Here is a 12,796-nt window from a genome sequence, read left to right on the forward strand (position 1 = left end):
CCAAAGAATAAGGACCTAGTTACAAGAACCCAAATGCAAGGCAAGAGTGGGACTGGCCGCCATGTTCACTGAGGTTCTTAAACTCTCCAGAAGGACTGGTTTCAGAAGTTTGAGCAGGAATAATCTTTCAGAGATGAGGTGTGTGTGGGGGAGTAGATAGGAATGTTTACAGTTGGTTTAGTGATACATTTCCTTCTCTCCCTTCATAGCTCACAAGAAAAACTGAGAGTGTTTTCAGCTAAATATTGGTCTAATCAAAACAATATAACAAAAGCACAGTTGCTATAGAACAAACCATCATACAGGGTATGTATATCTCAAGACAGGATCTTCTTAACTTAGGAAACACTCCAATTGTTAGAACCAGGAGGAAGACTGGTATTTTGGAATAGAAAGTCTTCTGTTATTCTCTGCCCCAGCCTTAAATAAGTGAGCACACAATACTGAATGATCCTGCCAATTTTCCAGATGACTTCTCACTTCTTCAGGTGGCTTCAAAGGGCTTCTTAAAAATAAAATCCTCATTATAAGAGAGAATGCGGATCCACACTGATAATTTTTAAAAATCCCAATTCTGTATGCCGTGACCATTTGTAGCTTTATGTCTCACTGGTTGTTTGGTTGGTTGTTTCAGAAAACTTTAAAATAACCTGTATTGCTGAAGAATCTGGAGCAGTGTGTCTGGGTCTGAATCTCAGACCAGCCAGTTCACCTTGCTGTGCCTCAGTTTCCTCCTTTGTAATAAGACCTATCTCAGTGGGTTGTTGTAAAGATTAGAATACTTGTCATTTGAAAGGACTCTAGAAAAGTCTGGCACATTGTAAATGCTATTATTGGTTAAATAATTAAAATATAGTAGAATAACTGCAGACTTCCATATATGGCCAAATTTAGTAATTTGTTTTAAGATACCATATTGATTTCCACGGACTTTTATGTGCATGGTTTCTTGAATACATGTATTTTGAGGGCTGCACTTTGAGAGCTGTTTAAATTTTTTTCCCAAGAGAACTCCAAATTCTCACTTGATTCCTCATCACTTCCTATTATTTGAGAGGATCTCAGTAGGAAGGAAGTGAATGTAGTTTTCCCATGAATATTGTGTTCTAGGTTACATTTTTTTTCCCCCTGAAGTTCTTTGAAAAGTGAGTTGCACTATAAATGTTTGAAGGTTTTCGTGGCCATGTCAGTCGGGTAGCATTGTCTAATATTCCAGGAGAACAATGCGTCATTCTCTTAGTCAGATATTTTAGTGTTTAGGGAGAGGCAGTTCGACTGCCTGGAACACTGGCATAAGTTTCAAAAATGTGTTGAAAAGGCAGTCATATTCTCATATTATGGAGATGGTAGAAATCAGATAACGCTGATTAAAAGAAGGGGTGGACCCCTGAAGCCAGGCCTGGTGGGTGCAAAGTGAAGGCTAGATGAAGTGTAATAACATCTTTGACACTTGTCTGCTTCATCTGCAAGAAACAGAGTGAAGCACATGCAATAAAAATGGTGATGCTTCATTACATCACGCACTTAGCATCAGCAGGGCTGTGGCTATGGGAACCTCAGTGTGTTGGATGCTGAACAGTGAGTAAAGGCACTGAGAAGGGAAACCTAAGCCAAAAAGCTTGAGTGATTTCAGACTAGTCATGCAAGCCCTATGTGCATGTGCCCTGAAACAGACGCAGAGGAATTGGGCTGTAAAACCCTTCCCACCCCTAACATCTTGACTTTTGCTTGGACTTACAGAGGTTCTATTTGGTAATTCCCCATCACCCTCATAATCTACATCTGCAGGGGTAATTACTTTAAAGTTGTCAAATCACATGTCTGCTTATTTCTATTTCCTGATTAGGAATGTGAAGCCAATGTGTTTTAGGAGGTGTTTGGCCCTCCCATATGCCATTATGCAATCTGGGACTGGATTTTACCACAGAAGGTGAAAATCTGAATGGAGGGTTAGATAACTATTATCAAATGCAGGAGATCCTATAGACATAACTTTTTTTTTTTTTTTTTTTTTTTTTTTTTTGCTTTTTGGGGGTCGCATTCACAGCACATGGAGGTTCCCAGGCTAGGGGTCTAATCAGAGCTACAGCTGCCAGCCTACACCATAGCCACAGTCACGTCAGAATCCGAGCTGCATATCTTCGACCTACACCACAGCTCATGGCAACGCCGGATCCTTAACCTACTGAACAAGGCCAGGGATCAGACCCGAGACTTCATGGTTCCTAGTCGGATTCTTTTCCACTGCACCATGATGGGAACTCCCTATAGACATAACTTCTTAAAACCTTTTTTACAAGTCACTTTTCTGGTTAAAAACTTTGTTTTTCAACTTACTGTCTGAACTACATATGTATTTAAGAAGTGTCTCTGCTGTTTTATATAACCATGACTTAGCTTTTCTTGATATTTATATTCCATTGAAATTGAGCATATGCAACAGTTGCCACATATGGTAGAAAAATCTTTAAGATAAGCCTTCGTAAAGTGGCCTATTTAAGGCTCTGCGCGATCTGCTATCTTCTCACATCTCCACCCACATCTCCCTCCCCTCTTTCTAGTTCCATTTCCCCCAGCTTCTCTGCTCTTCTCTTGGCTGGTTCCTGGGACTGGCGGTGTTCAGGGCCTTTGCGTGCTGGCCTCCCGCCTCCCTGCTCAGTGCTGAATGCCTGCACCCTTTAGCTCTCAGCTGGAGTACCCTTTCCTCAGGAAGGGTTTTCCTGCTCCAGCCAAGGTCAAGCTTTTTTTGTTCTTAACTCTTGAAGAATCACATTCCTCACATTCTCTTGAACATCAAAGTCTAGGTTGCATTTATCTGAGTGACAGATTCATGTATTTCTCCTCTAGTCGCTCATAAGCTCCTGTTTCCCCTTCACATCATTCTCTCCACACATGTATTGTGTTTGTGCCTGGCACAGAGGAAGAACTCAAGGTGTATTTGTTGAATAAAGAAACCATTAACTAAGTTCTGCAAAAGGCATTAAGCAACACATGATGGCATTTTTGTTATATATTTATGAGAACTTATAAAATAAAAAAGTGTCTTATATTGTATTCTGTATTCTAACTAAGCAAGCAGCTGTTTCTAACCAAGAGAATTCTCTGAAATATACTGCCTTATAGCTATGTATTTGTTTTAAAAGCTTTTTTAAGAGACAGGTAGCCCTTGTTTTCTGCCTCAGGATGTAAAATATTTTCTTATCTTAATAATTTGCATTTATTTTCTAAAATAGGCTTGAAATAAATCAAGTTATCTGCATTCTTATGTTATACCTCCAGACCTTTTTTTGGAACCAGGTAATACTCCATTAGGGTGTGTGAATCCCTCAGTTGGGGTCTCTGATCAAAATTTCTTTTGATGAGGTTTGTTGAGAGAATGATATATTTGTCTGTTATAAATTGCTAGACAATTATACCACCTGGTTCCCTATGAGGCATACCCAGTGTTGTTTATAGAGTACTTGATAAGCAGACAGACAGACACTAAATTTCCCACCAACAACACTACCTGGTCAGGCCATTGTCAATCCTGTGGTGTGAAACCCTTTGTTATGTCCATATAGTGCATTAGTTATAAATAGACAATGAACTGTCAGCCATTGAGGAACTGGGAGATTTGTGATCTTGTTATCTGGCAAAGGGCCATATGTTCTCAACAGAAGAGGAAAGGAGAGCTTTATGTGGCCTGGGCTACAGAGCAGAATTGGAGACTGGGCTTGGTCTTTGCTCTGTTGCCTTGGAAGAGGCTGTGTAACACTTTCTTGTACCATGGAAACAGGGACACTGCTTATAGCTTAAGGACATTTGAAGATGTACTATTTTGTACATGCTTTTTATACATTTGTGAAACAGCTTGAAATCACCAAAGCACATCATGAAAAAAATATTTTCTGAAGCATTCAAAAAATAAACTAATTAACCCAACAAGCCATGGCACATTTCCATCGTTACTATGACCACAAAAGTTAATTTTGCAAAGATAATCACTCATAAGTGATACATAAAGTGTTAGGAAAGTGTCCTTGAAATTCAGAGATGAAAGGTGAGTAAATAATAAGAAAGAGTTGACCAGCATTCTAGGGTTATAAGGAACTATAGGTTTGTTGTATCAAGTACAGAAGAAAAAATGTCTTCCTAAAAGTTCCCACTGTGGCACAGCAGATTAAGGATCTGGCATTGTCTCTGTGGTGGTGCGGGTTTGATCCCCAGCTGGGCAAAGTGGATTAAGGATCCAGCATTACTGCAGCTGTGGTGTAGGTCACAGCTGTGGTTTGGATTTGATCCCTGGCCTGGGAACTTCCATATGCTGTGGGTGTGGCCAAAAAAGAGAAAAAAAAAAAAAAAGAAAAATGTCTTCCTAAAATACATGCGGATTAAAAGTGAGGGAACCCTTAGATATTGGCCGTATTAGTATTTTCTATGTCATCTGTCCTCTTATCCAGACCTTCCTACCTCTTTTGTGTGCCCTATCAGTGTGTTCCAAGCAGGTTACAGATGTTGCTACAATAATGATCCTCTCAATTGTCACACGAACAGGTGAGGACAGGGGTGGCTGGAACTTCTGGACCAGTCACCTCTGGCGATTAGCAACCACATCTATTTACCTCAGTGTGCCTATAGATATCCTCGTGTTTATGTATGCCAGACATAGAAAAATTTGGGAGGGAATGTTCTAACCAGCAAGGTCAACTTACTAAAAACAACAACAATAGTCTTATTAACAGAAAGGAAACACAAGAAATAAGATGCTATGGGAGAGGCATGTTAGAAATGTCAATAAATGAGTAATCATATCTCAATTTTAAAAAACAAGGGGGGAAATCATTGTTCAGACTCTGTGCTGAGCCAGAACTGGCCTGGTCTCTGGAGGAAGGTGTTACAGACCCACCCTGCCTGTAGCAACAGGTAGGGTAGTTAATGTTCAGGCAGAGGGATGGGGAATGGACATCTGAGTCAAAATGCTCACATTTTTATCATCTAGTGAGTTTCCTTTTTCTCAGCAAGAATTTCTTTAAGGGACATTTTTGAATGAAGATTCTCTTCAATACATTTTATTTTACAATCAGGTCATTATTTCCAGACTCTTTATTATTTCAAATAAACACAGTTGTGGCAGACACAGATTTCTACCTATGGAGGATCCATCTTTGCTTTCAACTTTGCCACAGCGTCCTGTTAACATATCTGTTGAAAAACTTACCTTCTCAGATCCCCTTGTAGTTTGTTCTGGCCGATAAGCTACATGCAAGATACCCCATATGCACAGTAATGACACGGAAGCCCTGAGGAGAAGGCTTCTCGGCTCTTTGCCTTTTAACCTGGCACTGTTCCTCTTAGCTGCTGGAAATTCAGATGTCATTCTAGGAGACACCTGCTAAGGCAGAGTTGAACCCACCCCAGGCTTCTTGTTGTTTCACAGAAACCAACCTCTCACCTGGTTAAAGGTAATCTGTTCCTTGAAGCTAGAAACACCCCTGATACCAAACCTCAGAAGAACTTTCTCACATCATATTGGCTGAGAGACAGTAGAAGATTGGTAAGCTGGCCATTAAGATCCATTGGTCAGCACATGAAAAAATGCTCAACATCACTGATTGGTAGAGGAATTCAAATCAAAACTACCATGAAATACCATCTCATACCAGTCAGGATGGCCATCATTAATAAATCCACAAATAACAAATGCTGGAGGGGGTGTGGATAAAAGGAAACCCTCCTGAACTGTTCCTGGGAGTGAAAGCTGGTACAACTACTATGGAGAACAGTATGGAGGTACCTTAGAAATCTATACATAGAACTACCTTATGATCCAGCAATTCCACTCTTGGGCATCTATCCGGACAAAACTTTCCTTGAAAAAGACACATGCACCCACGTGTTCATTGCAGCACTATTCACAATAGCCAAGACATGGAAACAACCCAAACGTCCATCGACAGGTGATTGGATTAGGAAGATGTGGTATATATACACAACAGAATACTACCCAGCCATAAAAAAGAATGCAATAATGCCATTTGCAGCAACATAGATGGAACTAGAGACTCTCATGCTGAGTGAAGTAAGTCAGAAAGAGAAAGACAAATGCCATGTGGTATCACTTATATCTGGAATCTAATATATAGCACAAATGAATCTTTCCACAGAAAAGAAAATCATGGACTTGGAGAATAGACTTGTGGCTGCCAAGGGGGAGGGGGAGGGAGTGGGATGGATTGGCAGTCTGGGGTTAATAGATACAGACTATTGCCTATAGAATGGATTAGCAATGAGATCCTGCTGTGAGCACTGGGAACTATGTCTAGTCACTTATGATGGAGCATGATAATGTGAGAAAAAAGAATGTATACGTGTATGTGTAACTGGGTCACCATGAGGTACAGTAGGAAAAAAAATAATGTATTGGGAAAATTAAAAAAAAGATCCATTGTTCAAAATAGTTTCAGGAGTTTTGAAAGTACTACTGGACATCAACATTTAGCCTCACAACAGTGGCTGCATTCAGCTTCAGCCCCATTATCATTTCCTAATGGAGTGAAAATTACCATGAAAACCGGAGCTAAAATGTTTGAAGGCCTAAGAGCTGCATCACTTGAATCTTTTTGACTTTAAATGTAGTCCAATAGTTGGCTCTTCTTTCTAAAACTAACATTTAATGATCAGTGATATCAAGAGAAATAAGTACATCAAATTAATCTACAGGAAATACAAAACAGGAACCCATTGTTTATCCTGTTCTCAGCGTACACTGCCAGCACATTGTTCAGAAAACTTTGAACAGGGTCACTTCAATGTAGTTTACCGAACTTTTAAAAATCTCAGTTGAATGATGGAATCTGTCCTTGGTACAGAAAAAATGACTTTGAGAAGACCTTCAAAGCTAATAATGTATTGAGTTTAAATATTAAATAACCTTAAAGATTTCTACTTACTTCTTAAAATGGTAAGTGCTATGAGTCATAATTGAGGCAAAGGCATATTGAATTAAGAAGCCAATAATTTTTATAGTTTTAAATAAAACTAAAGATACAGTGTGGACATTATTTTAAGTGTTCTTGTCTCATGGCTTCTGATTAAGCACCATAAATTGAAGAAATGCATGTAAATCATAATACATTTCATTTTATAACAAGCAATCATGTATAAATATTGTCTTTCTATCCATGTTTGTGAAGTATATGATGATTGAGAGGAAGGTTCCAGAGGCTGTTGTAGAAGAGGGTTTGCTGTCATTTTCCTACCAGACTGTAGGCTCCTTGAGGACAGGTCTTCCTTTAAAAACATAAGTATTGCCAGTTCCCAGCACAGTGTCTGGTCACTGGAACATACTGAGTGAATGTATATCTAGTGAAACCAGGTGGTATTACCCTGAACGGAAAACTAAAACAACCATAGTTACAGAGAAGGCTTGAATTGTTTAATTGAAGAGCTGAGAGTGACAGGCATTGACCAATTGAACTGCTATTCTGGGGAACAGATTTATGTAAAAAAGTAAATAAAAGACATCAATAACAAGTCAACAAATAACACGTGCTGGAGAGAATGTGGGAAAAGGGAAGCCTCCTTCACTGTTGGTGGGAATGTAAATTGGTACAAACACTATGGAAAACAGTATGGAGGTTCCTCAGAAAACTAAAAATAGAACTACCATATGATCCAGCAATCCCACTCCAGACAAAACTTTCATTCAAAAAGATATGCACACCCTCTAAGTTCACTGCAGCACTATTTACAATAGCCAAGGCATGGAAACAACCCAAATGTCCATCAACTGATGTATGGATTAAGAAGATGTACATATATACAGGGGAATACTACTTAGCCATTAAAAATAATAATGACATTTGCAGCAACATGGATGTAACTAGAGATTCTCATATTAAGTGAAGTAAGTCAGAAAGAGAAAGACAAATACCATATGATATCACTTATATGTGAATTAAAAAGTATGGCACAGGATCTCATTGCTAATCCATTCCAAAGGCAATAGTCTTCATCTGTTCACCCCAAGCTCCCAATCCACCCCACTCCCTCTCCCTCCCCCTTGGCAGCCACAAGTCTATTCTTCAAATCCATGATTTCCTTTTCTGTGGAAAGGTTAATTTGTGCTATATATTAGATTCCAGATATAAGTGATACCACATGGCATTTGTTTTTCTCTTTCTGACTTACTTCACTCAGTATGAGAATCTCTAGTTCCATCCATGTTGCTGCAAATGGCATTATTTTGTTCTTTTTTATGGCTGATAATGTGAGAAAAAAGAATGTATACATACATGTGTAACTGGGTCATCATGCTGTACAGTAGAAAAAAAATAACGTATTGGGGAAATAAAAAAAAAAAGTTCTTTAAAAATGTGGCACAAATGATCCTATCTACAAAACAGAAACAGATCACAGATATAGAGAGCAGACTTGTGTTTGCCAGGAAGGAGTCGGGAGGGAGCAGGATGGACAGGGAGTTTAGGGTTGATGGAGGTAAACTATTATATTTAGAATGGATAAGCAATGTGGTCCTGCTGTATAGCGCGGGGAACTATATCCAATCTCTTGGGTTGGAACATGATGGAAGATAGTATGAGAAAAAGAATGTATATGTATGTATGACTGGGTCTCTTTGCTGCACAGCAAAAGTTGAAGGAACACTATAAATTGACTATATTTAATTTAACAATTTTAAAAATTAAAAATAAAGTATGTTTTATGAGAAAAAAATTAAAAAAAACCCAAAACTAGCATATTGTCAATGCTTAGAATCCCTTTATTAAAATGTATTTTGTAATAAAAGAAAAATATTTTACTGTAAATAAAGAAAAAAGTAAGTAAAAGACAACCTTTTCCTTACACAACATATTTAGAACAGAAGACAAGGTGTAAGGGACAGAGAAGGGTTGTCTCAGGGGGCATTATGCTACCTGATGGGATTATAAATAGCAACTTTAAATGAGACTATTTCTATATAGCACCTATATTTTCTTCCTTTGTAGAAAGACAGTAATGACATTAGTTCATGATTTCTGTGAATGTTGTCTGATTTCTTCTTTGATTTACAGGAATTTCTATATAAAACCCAGATCTTCTGATTTCTCTTGGCGCCTCCTCCCCCACCCCCACATTCTCTTCCTCACATTGAGGGAGTGTCTCCACTGTGGGGACTCATGAGTTTTATGCCTCCATCCAGTGACAGTGATCCTAGGGAGGCGGGCTTTATGTGTGAGTCCTATCCTAGGTCTCTGTTACACAACATACATATCCTTGGATATGGTACAGATTTGGGGCACCGATTTTGGCTTCCCATATTTCATATCTTTCTTAATCTTGAATTATAACTGGAAGGAACACTCTACAATCTACCTAATCATCCCCTTTAAATTTTGAAAATTGGGGAATTCCCATTGTGGCTCAGCAGAAAATGGATCTGACTAGCATCTATTAAGGATACAGATTCGATCCCTGGTCTCACTCACTGGGTTAAGGATCGGAGTTGCCATGAGCTGTGGTGTAGGTCACAGACACAGCTCGGATCTGTCGTTGCTGTGGCTGTGGTGTAAGCTGGCAGCTATAGCTCCGATTTGACCCCTAGCCTGGAAACCTCCATATACTGTGGGTGTGGCCCTAAAAAACAACACAAGAGAAAAGAAAACAAAATAAAAGACACATAAAGTTTGAAAATTGGGGTGCAGAAGGTCCTTTTATAGAAAAGCTATCACTAGGACCAGGGTCTGAGGAACTTTGTGCCAGTAAGGCTGAGAGGGTATGAATAGCATCAACAGCAGATTCTAGATCTGAGTTGGGAAGAGAATTCCCACAGGGTCCTGTCGTCGGTACCACGAGTGCCAGGGCCACTCCTTCACCACTGCTACTTTCTTTTACCTGGGAGCAGCTTTGATAGAGACTTGTATTCATACCCCTGATGAACTAAATTAGAGATAAATGCTACCCACAGTAGTAGACTCATTAAAGTATCAGCTGTTGGCCTCAACTGCAACAAAAAGAGGTTTTCAGAGAGAGAAAAAAAGGCAGAAACAGTAGAGAGGATGAGATGTGTAATAATTCTAGTGAGAAGGGATTCAGTGGGGGAAAGAATGAATAGACAGTGTCCTAAAGAGAAAGGAAGTAAGATTTGGAGCTTCAAAGTTCAATATTTTAATTGAGGCATAGTCAGACACGCAAGTAGAATAAAGTGATCTTGGAATCAAATCAATTATCAAAGAAGAATAACCCTGTTTTAGATAATTAGAAAAATGACTCAGAAATAAGATAGTTCTCAGCACAAAACTATTTTTATTAATGCACGGATTGCTGAGTAAAACTCTTCTAAAAAAAATCTGCAGCTGAGTTCATTTTATGGCATTACATTAGGGTGCACTTAATTGCCCAGTTTTACAATTCTACTCTGTAATGAATCCTACTTGCAAAGACAGATAAAGAGGGCTAAATTCAGGTCGCCTTTAGGTTTGCATATACCACGCTGGGTAAGGGAAGAAGGAATTGGAAAATTCTTAACAAACGGTGCCCATCACTTGTGCCAAACCAAACCTGAGCTATAAATTGCGGTATCTCTACCATTCTGTAATGCGAACTCTGTTTTCGTGTCTCTGTTTGACATCTATCCACTTGACCTCTTTTTAAAAGCCTTGTGGACATTTGAACACATCTTTGAGACTCCAAACTGGACTTCTGCACCCCACTCTATTTTGGGTTACCACAAAGGTGCTGGAAATTTCAAGCAGTCACAAGTACCACAACCTACAACTGAGGAACATGAATTAGTGAATACCTGATTCCCAGGTGTCAGAGCACACCTGGGCTGTGTGCTGCAATTTTTCTTTGCGGTTGTTGGACTTACAGATTTAGTTCAGGTTAGGCCACCTTTGTTGTGATGATTTTAGTCTTCCAGTTAACATAGTATTGCTCTTTTTTACCTTTAACTCTCAAAATTCAGCTGAAGGTCCATTTTTAAAGCTTGCTTTTGTGCTGCCCTGAGATGATTATTAGGTACTTTTACTGTTCATAAGAAACAGTAGTGCCTGCCTTCTGCTAAACATCCCCATGAAGAACGCATTCTCATTCATCGTAGCTCATGTTATCTGGATTTTAATTGAATACAAAGATATCAAAGCCTTCATGTCTCATGCAGAAATTATTCACAATAGAGTCATAATAAATTGATTGTCAAAATATAATTTGTCAAATCAGTTATAAATTACATTTATAATTATAATTTATGTATTATGTAGTTAAATAGATATATTTATAGAAGAATAAATTTGTGTGATGCCTTCAGACTATATGTTTCTTACAACAGAATCATTCAGACAGATATAACATTGAAATCATCTTGATTTTGAATGCGATATTTCATGAATCTCCTTTTTAAATATTAAAGCATCTTGAAAACATGCAAGGTGAGGAATGGTTATGTAATTTTGCTGCTATTCCTGTTTCTCAACCATCTTCTCACTGTCTCATTATATTTAGAAGTTAGTTTTGAGTTTGAAGTTTCTTCCCACACATATAAATTCATAAAAATTCTTGCACTGGTTCCAAATCAAAGTGAGCAGCCTCAAGGGCTGTGTTTGCCATTTTTGTCTCGATAAGAAACAGTATATGTATGGTGATTAAAAGGCTTATGAATGGTCTTTGCTAATTTCTAAGCTGGTGAAAAATGGCTCTAGTTTCACACACTTCAGGAGGCAGGAGATTTGGGGTCTTATTTCTTATTATCTCCACTCACTGCTTCAGCGATTATGTTAACTTTGTTCTAGCAGCTACCATTGGGTTAAGATATAAAGCAAGAACAATGAAGTAAGTAAATCAGCCTATTAACACATACTGATTAGTGCCCAGACTTACACACAAAAACACATTTAAACTAAAACAGTCCTTGTTCTCGCTTACATGATAATCACAGTGGCTCTACAAGTAAACTAAATGTTATCTTTGTCATTTCATCTGTTGGATATGTACTAATGGTTTCCCGCAAATGGATAAGGACTATAAACTTCAGGAATTATTGCAAGACACCTAAGTAGCTGAATGACTCTAAAATTGGAATGATTTCTATCTCAAAGGAGCCAAGAAATCTACGGGCTCATATTTCACTTCATTTATTTGCACAGCCAGTCACACTTATAGATGGTCTCTTCATGTAAAAGACACTTTAACAATTTTTAAACGGAAGTATAGCTGATTTACAGTATTGTGTTAGTTTCACTTGTGCAGCAAAATGATGCAGTTATACATATTTTTGTTCAGATTCTTTTCCACTATAGGCTATCACAAGACAATGAATATAGTTCTCTGTGCTATACAGTAAATCCTTGTTTATTTTATATATGGTCTTATGTATCTGTTATTAATTTCATACTCCTAATTTATCCCTCCCCCACTTTACCTCCTTGGTAACCATAAGTTTGTTTTCTAGGTCTTTAAGTCTGTTTCTGTTTTATAAATACATTCATTTGTATTATTTTTTAGATCCCACATATAGGGGATATCATACAATATTTTTGTCTTTCTCTGCCTGACTTAACTTAGTATAATAATCTCTAGGTCCATCCATCTTGCTGCAAATGGCAATATTTTAATCATTTTTAAAGGCTGAGTAATATTCGGTTGTGTGTATAGATCACATTTGCTTTATCCATTCATCTGTTGATGGACACGTAGGTTGCTTACATGTCTTAGCTATTGTAAAATGCTGCAATGGATGTTGGAGTGCATGAATCTTTTCAAATTAGAGTTCTTGTCTTTTCCAGATATATGCCCAGGTGTGGGACTGCTAGATTATATG

The 12,796-nt window shown here is 38.2% G+C and overlaps 2 protein-coding genes across 58 annotated transcripts in view; one reads left to right on the forward strand and one right to left on the reverse strand.

The window, feature by feature from the left end:
• The window catches only part of CFAP96 (cilia and flagella associated protein 96), a 487,170-nt gene that overhangs the window by 293,187 nt on the left and 181,187 nt on the right, over positions 1 to 12,796 (forward strand). The window lies entirely within an intron of this gene.
• The window catches only part of SORBS2 (sorbin and SH3 domain containing 2), a 324,236-nt gene that overhangs the window by 178,077 nt on the left and 133,363 nt on the right, over positions 1 to 12,796 (reverse strand).

The sequence above is a fragment of the Sus scrofa genome, chromosome 15 (assembly GCF_054392235.1).
Source record: "Sus scrofa isolate SSC_HxYL_T2T_F1_AM1 chromosome 15, Sscrofa_HxYL_maternal_Yorkshire_Landrace_v2.0, whole genome shotgun sequence".
Lineage (NCBI taxonomy): Eukaryota > Metazoa > Chordata > Mammalia > Artiodactyla > Suidae > Sus > Sus scrofa.